At 34.5% G+C, this 12,826-nt stretch overlaps 1 long non-coding RNA gene across 1 annotated transcript; it reads left to right on the top strand.

Moving 5' to 3' along the window:
• The first annotated feature begins 582 nt into the window (after positions 1–582).
• LOC130940718 (uncharacterized) lies at positions 583–3,430 on the top strand. Its single transcript, XR_009070370.1, has 3 exons — positions 583–728; positions 824–878; positions 3,250–3,430. It is a non-coding gene; the product is annotated as an uncharacterized LOC130940718 (long non-coding RNA).
• Positions 3,431–12,826: the final 9,396 nt, after the last annotated feature.

Genomic DNA, 12,826 nt, shown 5'->3' with positions numbered 1-12,826 from the left:
ATGTTCAGTTTACCTTGTATGTGGACTTTGATATAATTGTCTTTTGCTTGATTTGCTGTATTCTGCATGCACATGCTCTCCATGTTTCTTTTGTTATGTGGTTTGGATTACATTTAGTTAATTTTACTTGAATTGAAGTTGGATTTTTGTTAAGCCATTTAATCATGGTGTCCGAGTGGTATTTTGGTCAATTTGTTAGTTGTTTATTATTAATTAAAGTGGATGTTCATTTACGATGTATGCGGATGGTGCTTTCATAAGAAATTTGGATGTTTATTTGGGTTATATCATTAGTCTTTTGCTTGATTTGCTGGATTCTGTAAACCCCCCAAAAATCGATAAATTATAAGTTAATAAGTTTCATTTTAAGTAGGAGAGTTAAAAATGCAAAACTAATACCAAAATAGGATAGAGCTCATCGAAACAAGAATTTTGATATCAATTTCGAAAATTTGGCCCAAAATCAGACCGGAAGGGCCAAACCGGTTGAAGCGGGGCCGAAATCAGGCCCGTGGGTCTAACCAGACCCAAACATTTAAACTAAACAGCAGCTCCTTCTTCTCCATTTGCATGCAATGATACAAACAGATTTGGGGAAGGGAGGAGAAGCTCTCAAACCCTCACCATCTTTGATCCACCGTATCTTCCTCGTTTGAGCTCCGATTGACGAGCCGTTTGCGGCCACGCGTTCGTCTCGGAATCCTCTTCAATTTTATCTGAACAAAGTGGTAAGTTTCTTACCAATTCATTTCCAGTTCTCTGTGCCCCTTTTCTACACAAAAATTGTTGAGATTTTGAGTGATTTTGATAATTGGTGGTTTAGGTGCAAACTAAAATTGGATAATTGTTGGGTTGCACTCCAATCATCAATGGGTACGGTAAGAACAACCTAAACCCTAGCTAATTTTTGATTTATTGATGAAAAATCTGAATTTGGATATATATGTGAATTGGGGGTGAATTGAGTTATATATACATGCATTGGGTTTGAATTGGGATTACTTGGAGGTTTGTTGGCGACCAAGGCTTGTTTTGGGGATGTTTGATTGAGCATGGGGGGGCTGTAATTTTGAGTTGTGAGACTGCCTTGGGTGAACTAAGCGATCGGCTAAGGTATGGTTTAAGTTTCGCACGTTTAATATTTACGATGTTGTGAAAACTTAGGTTAGAGGAACCATAGGATAAGTTGAATTATTTGTTGTATTTAATGATTAGCCTTGTAATGTTGTTGGAATAGATTTGTTGGTGGATATATATATTGGAATTATGAGGTGTGGAATTTATTAATGGTGTGCTCTTATAGTTATTTATGATGGATTATGATTGGTGTTTGTTAATAAGGATGTAGAGTTGTGTTGTGGTGGTATTGCATATGCTGTAACTAATTATGTAATGATCGGAATTGTATGAGACCAAGTTTGGATAAACTTGGGAATATAAATAACTAAACTGGAAAATTTGGGACATTTTTGTTAAATATACAATTTATGGCAAATTTTTAAAGTTAGGTTATTAAATCTGTCCTGCAGCAGAAAAGGTCAAACAGGGCAGCAACTTGTTTGTCTTACTGCGAATTCTACGAGTTGAGTTTTGGAGCGAAACTAATTTTTTTATAAAATTTGATTAACTTTATTCATTTCTCTAAAATTTCAGAATTTTAAGAGTTGAGGATTGGGAGTTGTGAATTTTTGAATATTGGTGGTCAAAGCTGAAAAGAAACAGATTTCAGCAAGCTATGCATCAACTTCCAATGCTTATAACTCTTAGAAATGAATAGAAATTAGGTTACAACCAAAACACACTTGTTTCTGGATGATCTAGGAGTTCCCAAACCAAAATTTAGCTTAATTGGAGTTTTGTAATAAAAGTTATTCAAATTGAAAGGTACTAAACTTGTTGGTTTCTAAAACAGATTTTGACTCATTTTTACTTAACTTCCAGGTAATGTAACTTCTTCATTAAAAATGGTATTAACTCAGAACTAATTGAGAAAGAAACCTGGATGAGTAAAGTTTGACTAAATTAATGTTTAAAGTCATTGGATTTAACTTGGATTTTATATTGAATTTTGAACATCACATGCTGCTGCTATTTTTTTGGTTTTATGCACTGCAGAGCAGTCACGGTTTTTCCTTTATTCCTGAGGCTAGAGAAATTAGAAAATTATAATCTTTGGTTTGTTAGAAAGCTTATTTCAAGATGAACGCCTGGACATAAAGTTTGCGCAATTCCGAGTTTATTTGTTATATTAAAAACAGAAAAGAAAATAGAGTGTCGAGGATGTCTCAGTGATAGTCATGGGTTCGATAAGTTAAAGATTAATCTTCGTGTGATGTGATTGATTTAATATTAGAGTTGGGTTGATTTTAAGATTATTCGATATTAAAAAGGTTGAGAAGAGTTTGATAAATAGTTTGGTCAGGACCCGGAAAGGGCAATCGAGATGAATTATAAGGGAATGATGATGAAAAATGTGAAAGGGAGGTTGTTAATAAAAGGAGTTAACATGCCATGGCTTGATGAATGATTAAATAATGTTTATGACTATGAAATGGCTTATGAATAATGATATCTGAGATACGAGTTTTCTTAAGTTAAAACCGTGGCTCGCCTCCACGTGTTCCAGGTTGATTCTCGATACTCTATTAACCCTACGTTGTAAGGGTGACCGGGCACGTATAAATTCCCGGGTATGGATAACCCCCATTGAGTGATTATATGATGAATGTATGTGAACTCTATGCATAGACTCTTGGGGATGCGCGACGGGAGACAGTCTAAGATTTTCGGACTTGTCGTGTTGGCTGGATAACCGACAGATGGGCCCCATCAGCATAGGACAGGCATGCATCATATGCATTTGTTTGGTTAATTGCTATGCATTTCCTGGGATTGCCTATTTGATATATAACCCCTGCTACCTGTTATATTTGCTATTTGAACTATCTGCTCATTACTTGTGTGTGAACTTGTTTGGTTGCTTGTTTCTGTTGCATTGTGGATGATAGAGGGATGGAGGAAAAGGAGAAATGTTTTGGTGTTAGATTAGGATTGAAATTGAGTAAGTTAGGTAGATTTAGAATACCTACCCCTGTTATAGCTTCTGTTTAGTAATTAAGTTGGATAATTGTATAACGGAGTTCTAGGATTGCTTATGGCATTCTCAGGACCTTATTTATTATGCGCGTGGCACTTTTACCATGCTGAGAACCTCCGATTCTCATTCCATATTGTATTGTTGTTTTTCAGATGCAGGTCAAGAGGCTCCTCGCTAGCCGTCTGGATCCTGGGAAGCGAAGTAGTCCTTTGGTGTATTTTGGTTTCCTGTTGTATATATGTATATATGTATTTAGCTTACTCTCCAAGTAACTTATGTATGCTGCTCCTCTTAGAGGTTGAGGGAGAGATAGGAGTTTATTTTGGTATTTTGGGATATTTTGGGGATACCTGTGTATGTTCATATATATATATATATATATATATATATATATATATAGCCAGCCTTATATATATATATATATATATATATATATATATAGCCAGCCTTAGTTTCGCAGGCTGAGTTAGGGGCTAGTTATGCTGTTTCCTTGGCTTTCCTTTACTCTTTTGCTTATCTTTATCATGTTCCTATTAGATTTCTTAGCACGCAAGTAATCCTTACCTGAGCATTGCGTTTTTTATTTTGCGATTTTGTTTTATCCATTTTTTTCAAGGCTCCTAGTTAAGTATCCTTTTTTCTATTATATATATATATATTACTATTTTTAGAGGTTGTAATACCTTACTATCTCAGTCTTATGACTTAAGCATAAGATTAAGTATGGTAGGGTGTTACAGATTCTACATGCACATGTTCTGCAAGTTTATTTTGTTATGTGGTTTGGATTAGATTTAATTTAATTTTTCTTGAATTGAAGTTGGATTTGAGTTAAATCATTTAAACATAGTGCGTGGGAGGTATTTTGGTCAATTCGTTAGTTATCTCTTATTACCTAAAGAGAATGTTTATTTTACTATGCATGCGGATGGTTCATTCATATGAAAAGTGGATTATATTTGGGTTATACTATTGCTCTTTTGCTTGATTTGATGAAAATGCCATCTTCATTTAGGAAAGTTTTCATCCAATAATTAGCTCATAAGTTGTTAACGTTTTTATCCAGGAAAGTTTTTGAAGGTTGTGGTAGGCTTAGAGAAGGGGGGTTGAATCTCTGCCTTTCTTTTTATGATTACTGATCTGACCCTTTAAAATAAACTTTCAATTCTGCTTCTGCTTGAACTCAGCAGCAAAAAATTTATGAGACAATTTATTTTTGTCTCATGAATATTAGAAAACAGAACACAACAGAGAAGAGAAAAGCTAACACCAGCATGTATCCTAGTTCGGTTGCCTTGTGCAATGCAATCTATGTCCAGTCTCCTCCACAACAATGGATGAATTTCCACTATAGTTAAAAGTATTACATACACCAATTCCACAGGATTGACAGAATCCTTTCACACTCAAGTTCTAACCTAACTTGACATTGGCTATGTTAATACCTAACTCTTCACTCTTAGTGCTAACCCAACTAAGGTACAAGATACAAGACATAGACATACCTAAAGAAATCAGAAAATAACTTTAGACTTTTCTCTCAAGTGTATCACTCAGCCTTTTTCCACTCATGGCTTTTACTTGAGCTCTCTCAATATGCCTTTTCACTCAAGAAATTACAGAAAGATAAATATAGAAAAGTACATTACAATCTGTAAAACATGAAGGAGATTGACTTCATCAATAGCCTCTTTGCTATGTGATAAACCAGCTTTGCAAGCCTCTGATTTAGTTCTTTAATATTGGCCGAATGCTTCTTTAAGAGAAAGCATTATCCAAGTAGAGGAACTTCACAAGAAACTCTTCACAGAACACAACTCACCAAACTCTGGTTTTCTCTCATTGGCTTCTGAATGAACAGCAAGTTTCTTTTTATCTCCTTACACGTTGCTGGGTTCTTCTTCCTAGGTCAACTTCTTGAGCACTATGCTTCACCAACCCAGCCTTTCACCTTTTTTCCAGTAATCTTCAAAATAGAAACTTTGCTTCTGACTTCTCTATCTTTACCGAAAGCCATAAAGCAGCAATCACAAGAGTTTTCCTATGGTAAACTGAATCTGGGCCATTGAGAAGCTACTTGGTCCCCAAGAATCACTTGTGACCGTAGATACATAGAAGTGAAGAACAGAAAATAACTTTCCTTTGTATCCCATTTCGGACTGAGCAGAGAGTTGGAAAGATGAGAAGAAACTGAGATACATGTATGAGAAAATGGTTTACCTTTAATCTTTTGTTAAGCTTGATTTGGTTTGGACTTGCTGATTTGACATCTGCCTTTCAAGCTTAATCTCTCTCTTTCTTGCTTCTTTGGTGATTAGCTTAAGGAAGAAGCTCTTTCTCTCTTTCTCACTTTTCTGATTTTCTGACCAACACACAGAGGTAAACGTTGCTTGTGATGTGAGAACAAGTTGGAGGGATTTGAAATCAACTCGGGATTGGATCGGATATCCATTAAGCAACAAGTTTGATTTCTTTGGTTTTGTTTCTTTTGGGTTTCGCTTGATTAACCAGCCCACCAGCCTTGATGTTTTATTTTTTACTCCAATTTGGGCTGCTAGACAAAGTTTTGGCCTGCAATGTTTAATAAATAATTAGCAATGTATAATTATTAACAATCAACACTAATTATTTATTTTACCCAAAAATAATGTTTGTCATCACTAATTAATTTAGTTAATTTCTTAACTCAACAATTTTCATTAATAATTTTGTCTGTGTTTTAAACGAAGGAGCATTTGATCTTGATAGTATTAAATTAGTTGCATTGACTCGTTATTCAGAAGAAGTAGTAGAAGTGAACAGTTGCGGGTACAGTTGGGTATTTAAGGAAGATTTGGAACATTTAAACCCAAAGAGGATGTATAGCGCCAACTCTTTAGCTCATAATCAGAAGCACAAGTTTTTGAAAATTCAAGATGAACAATAGCTCGCAATATTTATATCCATGAATTAATTAAAATGTTGTATTGGTAAAAGTGAAAAGTGTTTATTAGTTTCATTACTATTGTAAATGAAAAGTATTTTTTATCACAATATGTCTGTTACTTCTGTTTTTTGTATTTTTTCATTGGTCCCATAAACGGAAAAAATTCCTGTACGTAGATGGTGCACGAAATTGCAATAACACTTTTGCAATCCCGCACAACTAACCAGCAAGTGCACTGGGTCGTCCAAGTAATACCTTGCGTGAGCAAGGGTCGATCCCACGGAGATTGTCGGCTTGAAGCAAGCTATGGTTATCTTGTAAATCTTAGTCAGGATATCAGAAATTATCAATATTGATTGTAAAAAGTAAAAGAACATGAAATGGTTACTTGTTTTGCAGTAATGGAGAATAGGTTAGGGTTTTGGAGATGCTCCATCTTCTGAATCTCTACTTTCCTACTGTCTTCTTCATCAAACACGCAAGTCTCCTTCCATGGCAAGCTCATGTAGGGTTTCACCGTTGTCAATGGCTACCTCCCATCCGCGCAGTGAAAGCTAATGCACGCACTCTGTCACAGTACTGCCAATCACCGGTTTGGTTCCCTCCCCTACCGGAATAGAATCCCTCTTTTGCGTCTGTCACTAACGCCCAGTAGGTTACAGGTTTGAAGCACGTCACAGTCATTCAATCATTGAATCCTACTCAGAATACCACAGACAAGGTTTAGACCTTCCGGATTCTCTTGAATGCTGCCATCAGGTCCTGCCTATACCACGAAGATTCCGATTAAAGAACCCAAGAGATAACTACTCAATCTAAGATAGAACAGAGATGGTTGTCAGGCACGTGTTCATAGTTGAGAATGATGATGATTGTCACGGATCATCACATTCATCCGGATTAAGAACAAGTGTTATCTTAGAATGGAAGCAAGCATGATTGAATAAGAAACAGTAGTAATTGCATTAATCCATCAAGACACAGCAGAGCTCCTCACCCCCAACCATGGGGTTTAGAGGCTCATACTGTGGAAGAAACGTATACAAAATGTTATGAGGTCATAAGGTACGGATACAATGTCAAAAGATCCTATAAGTAGTAAACTAGTGTCCTAAGGTTTACAGAAATGAGTAAATGACAGAAAAATCCACTTCCGGGCCCACTTGGTGTGTGCTTGGGCTGAGCATTGAAGCTTTTATGTGTAGAGACGTTTTCTGGAGTTAAACGCCAGCTTTCATGCCAGTTTGGGCGTTTAACTCCAAATTTTATGCCAGTTCCGGCGTTTAACGCTGGAATTTCTGTAGGTGACTTTGAGCGCCGGTTTGGGCCATCAAATCTTGGGCAAAGTATGGACTATTATATATTGCTGGAAAGCTCAGGATGTCTACTTTCCAATGCCGTTGAGAGCGCGCCAATTGGGCTTCTGTAGCTCCAGAAAATCCACTTCGAGTGCAGGGAGGTCAGAATCCAACAGCATCTGCAGTCCATTTTGGTCTCTGGATCAGATTTTTGCTCAGGACCCTCAATTTCAGCCAGAAAATACCTGAAATCACAGAAAAACACACAAACTCATAGTAAAGTCCAGAAAAGTGAATTTTAATTAAAAACTAATAAAAATATACTAAAAACTAACTAAAAGATACCAAAAACCTACTAAAAATAACGCCAAAAAGCATACAAATTATCCGCTCATCAGTAGACACAATAAACTGGCTGCTCACTTTAATATGGATTCGGATGTTTATTTTTATAGACAAAATAAATGGTTATTTTTGCCGCCTGGTAAGCATGTCATGATTGAAAGATATTTTACCAATACATTCAGACAAATTCAGAAAATGAATGAGCAATCACATGTTAGTCCTCATCAAGACTCATGAATAAAACCTTAATACTCCAACTGGTGAATTAGCTCAACAAGTATTTTGTATTGAAAAAAAAAAATCCTGTATTGAACACCTAGTGAATTGAACATCTGGCGTATTTTAATTGTATTTACTTAAATCTAATCCAATCAAATAAACATCCAATTAAGAATAAAAATAATCATATGCCTACCTACTGAATTGAACATCCAAAATATTATAATTGTATTTACTTAAAATTCAATTCAATCAATTAAATATCTACTTAAAAATAAAAATAAGCATTTGTATATCTAATAAAATGAATATCTAGTATATTATGAATTGACCACAATTTCTAATATGTACATTAAATTTCTCATTCATAGATTTAGAATAATTGTGGTATATGTTTTCTCTCAACAGGAGCATTCCCATTTTAAGAACATTCATGAATACAAGAGATACTGCAATAAATAACAAATGTGTAGTTAATGTGTCATTAACCAAAATCATTCACTAGTTTCATTTCTAATAGTCTTTTGAATTAAATTGTGTTGCAGTGTCAATGGATGTTGTTGCTCAACCTAGAACCAAAATCCTTTTATTCTTCAATAGTAGCCTAGCAAGACAAACAAGTTGCATTTGTCCGACGCTCTAATTTTCTCTATTCTCAACCACTGTAACATTGCACAAATTTAACCAAATGTCAAATAGATAGAATTAAACATAATAAGCACAAAAATACTTTTAAGGCTTGTCACAGTTATATTCCTAAATGGTGCAATGTATTTCTTTTATTTTCTTTAAAAAAATGTCTAATCTAATGCATCAAGAAGTCTTGGAACCTGCCTTACAATTTCAACAATATGGTACTTCTTGAGAACCTGAAGAGCAAATTTGAGGACCATATAGACATAGGCTGATTTAAGCAAAACTTTAAAAGTTTTTAGTGACCGATCTAAGGAATTTAAAAACAAAAAATAGCACCATGTTGCTCGAGTAAATCTGTGCTGAAGTGTTCAACATACACAAAATCCATACAGTATGATTCAAATATACCAACAAGATCAAAGACAAATAACATTCACTATAACGAAAATCAATCATCCAGATAAGTAGTAAAGTAACCATCCATTTTATGTCAAATACATATCGACTATGATAAACTAATTTAAGTGATGTTGCATTCAAAAGACCAAACGGTGAGCCAAAATTGCTGTACTAATTAAACTGAAATTCTACAAAATTTTGCACACTAGAATAAAAATCAATGCAACCATAAAAAACAACAACTTGTACAATTCGTTTCAACATATTATACACGTCCCGTTAGTGAAGTTGCAACAATTGATTTCTTCACTATAAATAATCAAACGCCTCAACAAGATTCATTGCATGTAAAATTAGTAGCATCATAAACAGTTATAATCACATAAAAAATCAACTCACTAACCTCTAGTTGTTCATGGACGACATTCAGTGTTTTGGGGCCGTAACAGTGACACCCTCGACGGGAAACAGAAGGCGACCATACTGAGTTCTGCCGGCTACTGAAGAGGAACGCTCTGGAGGATGAAACGCGTGGTTTAGTCGCCGCTGAAGAAGGGTGCACCACGGTGGTCTGGTGCGGCGCTGCTGGGGGTGACCCGCAGTGTTCCACTTCAGCGCTGATGGAGGGTGAGCCGTGGAGGTCCGGTACGGCGCTAATGGACGGCAAGTCTCGAGGGTTTGGTCGGTGCTGTTGGAGGATGAGTCGCGTGGGACAGGTCTGGGCGAATGGAGATGCGACGGTAGAATGGTCAGGGGCAATGAGGGTTTGGTGAAAAGGGTTGCCGTTGGGGAAGAACAATAGGATTGGGGGTAAATTTGATTAAGATTTGGATGGTTATGGTTAAAATAAAACTCAATGGTTTGAAATTAGGTTAAATGTGGGTTGATTTTCATTCTTAATTTATATTGGGCCAAATAAACAATCCATTGTAGAGATTGTAGAGATACCCCATTGTCTTCCTAGCGGGACTCAATAAATATAATACGTTGAGGATTGTTTATCCTACATAACATGCAAAGGATTACTTACAGGCTCTCCAACATATAATAGTACCAGCAAAACCGAAGTTTCGCTTCTCCAGTGAGGTTTCAATTTATGATGATTAAGTATTTACAAATGCAATTCAATTAGGTATCTTTTAAAAATTATATAATATTTAGTTTTTTATTACAATAATAAAAAAATAAAATAAAATAAACACATCTAAAAATTATGAATTGATTTAGTGTCTTTTTAAAATTAAATATACATTTAAAATACAAACTAAATAAAAGTGAAATTTAAAATTTAAATTAAATTTTTTTTCAAATTTAATATATTACAATTTAAATATACATCCAAAAATCAAATTAATTAAAATTCAAAATTTTGATTTTAAAATTTTAAAATAAACCTTAAACCATCTAATTATTAACTAATACTATACAAAATCTTGAAGGAAGCAGAACAACCACATTCACAGTATTTTCCTAAACCCAGAGGCGCACGCCGTCCGTGGTTCGTCATCCTCCGCTGCTGTTTATCCACGCGACTACGCCACCTTCCTCCTCAGCACTCAACCTCAACGCCGCCTTCCTCCTCCTCCTCGGCGCTCATTTACAATGCCGCCTTCCTCTTTCTCGGCGCTCATCTTCATTGCCGCCTTTCTCCTCTTCGTCGCCGTTCATCCGCGCCGAAAACGTACATGCGTCACACTCTTTCTCTGTCTCTGGTATTTTTGTTTGTACAATTCTAAAAATTTTTGGTTGAGTTCATTCACAAAGATATGTTACCTTTTTTTCGTTTAATAAAAGATTCTATTTTTTTAATTTATGCATAATATTGTAAGTGTCTGTGTTTTTTCTTTTTTTAAATGTGTTTGTGATTATAATTTTTCTTTTTTGCATTCATATATTTAATTTGAAAGTTGTGATGTTAACATAATTTAGATGTGTCAATATTTAATTTTTGATGTGTTTATATTGTTATGTTTCCATGTTCATATATAAGTTTTTTTTACATGAATTTTAGATGTGTTAATACAATATTTAGAGTGCATTCTTATAATTTTAAATGTGTGTTTGAGTCTAATTTTTTGTGTGTCCAATATGTAATTTAGAGAACCACAATGCCAATTATTTAGATGTGTCATTACATCATTTTGGATGTGTTTATATTGTTTATTTAATTTTAGATGTGTTTATGACATGAGATTTGAATATTTTGAAAAGAAGTGCTACACATACAAGTCATTTTGGTTTACAAGTCATACAAGTTGAGTCAAACCCAACAAAAAGGACGCTCACCCATACGAGCTGTCAACACGCGTGCTACTCAATGGTTTTCATAGCGCGCTTCGCGTTCCTCCTCCTCCTCTTCCTTCTTCTTCTCCTTTTTCTCTGCGTTTCTCCTCCTTTTTTTCTTCACGTGTTTCATCTTCATCGTCATTTTTTTACTACTATTGTTGTTGCTGTTTTTTTGTCCCTACTTCTCTTTCTATCGATTTTGCAACATTATGTATTTTTTCTTTTTTGTTTGATTTTTTTCTCCCAAAAAGAATTACGAGAATATGAAATAAGAAGATGATGAAGAAGAAGCCGCAGAAGATGAGAAGGAGGAAGAGAAAGAGTTTTGAATTATGCAGAACTTATCAGAATAAAACTACACCTAAAATTCTTAAAAATACACTCAAATATCTTCATGTTACACCCAAATTTGCTGCAAATACAGAAAAATATTTCCTCTAATGCTGCATTTCTTCTTCTTTTTTTCTTATTTCTTTCTTTCTTTTAGTTAAATGAATGTAAGTTCATCATCTTTCAAATAATTTTGAAGGTGTTTATTATTCTTCTTTGTTTGATTTTTTTGTTTTTATTCTTGTTAAGATAGTAAAACAAGAAGAAACTTGAGAAGGTAAAACAAAAAGAAAAAGACGAATAATAAAAAAAGAAGAAAAATATGGTGATTATGATGGAAAAAAAAAGAAGAAGCAGCAGAAGATGAGGAGGAAGAAGAGAAAGAGTTTTGAATTATACAGAACTTATCAGAATAAAAATACACCTAAAATTCTTAAAATATACCCAAATATCTTCGTGTTACACCCAAATTTGCTGCAAATATAGAAAAATGTTTCTTCTAATGCTACATTTTTTTCTTCTTTTTTTCTTTCTTTTAGTTAAATGAATGTAAGATCATCCTCTTCCAAATAAATTTGCAGCATTATGTGTTTTTTCTTATTCTTTGTTTGATTTTTTTATTTTTATTCTTGTTAAGAGATCTTTCAATGACTAATTTAAAAAATAAGTGATTTTAGAAAATTAATTTGACCATTTAGCCGAAAAACTAACAACTACTCAAGACTCAAGACACTCAAACAAAAACTAGTTGACGTATTTTAGCACCATTGCTTGACAGAAGGAACACTACATTGCCATGGATTCTTTTGAGCAAAATTTTACTCCACAAAGCCATACTTTAGCAAGATTAGTGGATACTTATTCAAAAGAGAAATAGAAGGCTAATGATGAGCAGATAATTTATACGCTTTTTGGCATTGTTTTTAGGTAGTTTTTCGTAGGATCTAGCTACTTTTTGGGATGTTTTTATTAGTTTTTATGCAAAATTCATATTTCTGGACTTTACTATGAGTTTATATATTTTTCTATGATTTCAGATATTTTCTGGCTGAAATTGAGGGACCTGAGCAAAAATCTGATTCAGAGGCTGAAAAAGGACTGCTGATGCTGTTGGATTCTGACCTCCCTGCACTCAAAGTGTATTTTCTGGAGCCACAGAACTCCAAATGGAGTGCTCTCAATTGCATTGGAAAGTAGACATCCAGAGCTTTCCAGCAATATATAATAGTTCATACTTTTCTCGAGTTTTGATGATGCAAACTGACATTTAAACGCCCTTTCTCTGTCCTA

Source organism: Arachis stenosperma, chromosome 7, assembly GCF_014773155.1.
Source record: "Arachis stenosperma cultivar V10309 chromosome 7, arast.V10309.gnm1.PFL2, whole genome shotgun sequence".
Classification (NCBI taxonomy): domain Eukaryota; kingdom Viridiplantae; phylum Streptophyta; class Magnoliopsida; order Fabales; family Fabaceae; genus Arachis; species Arachis stenosperma.
Note: the sequence above shows the minus strand (reverse complement) of the source record. Positions and strands in the feature narration are given on the sequence as shown.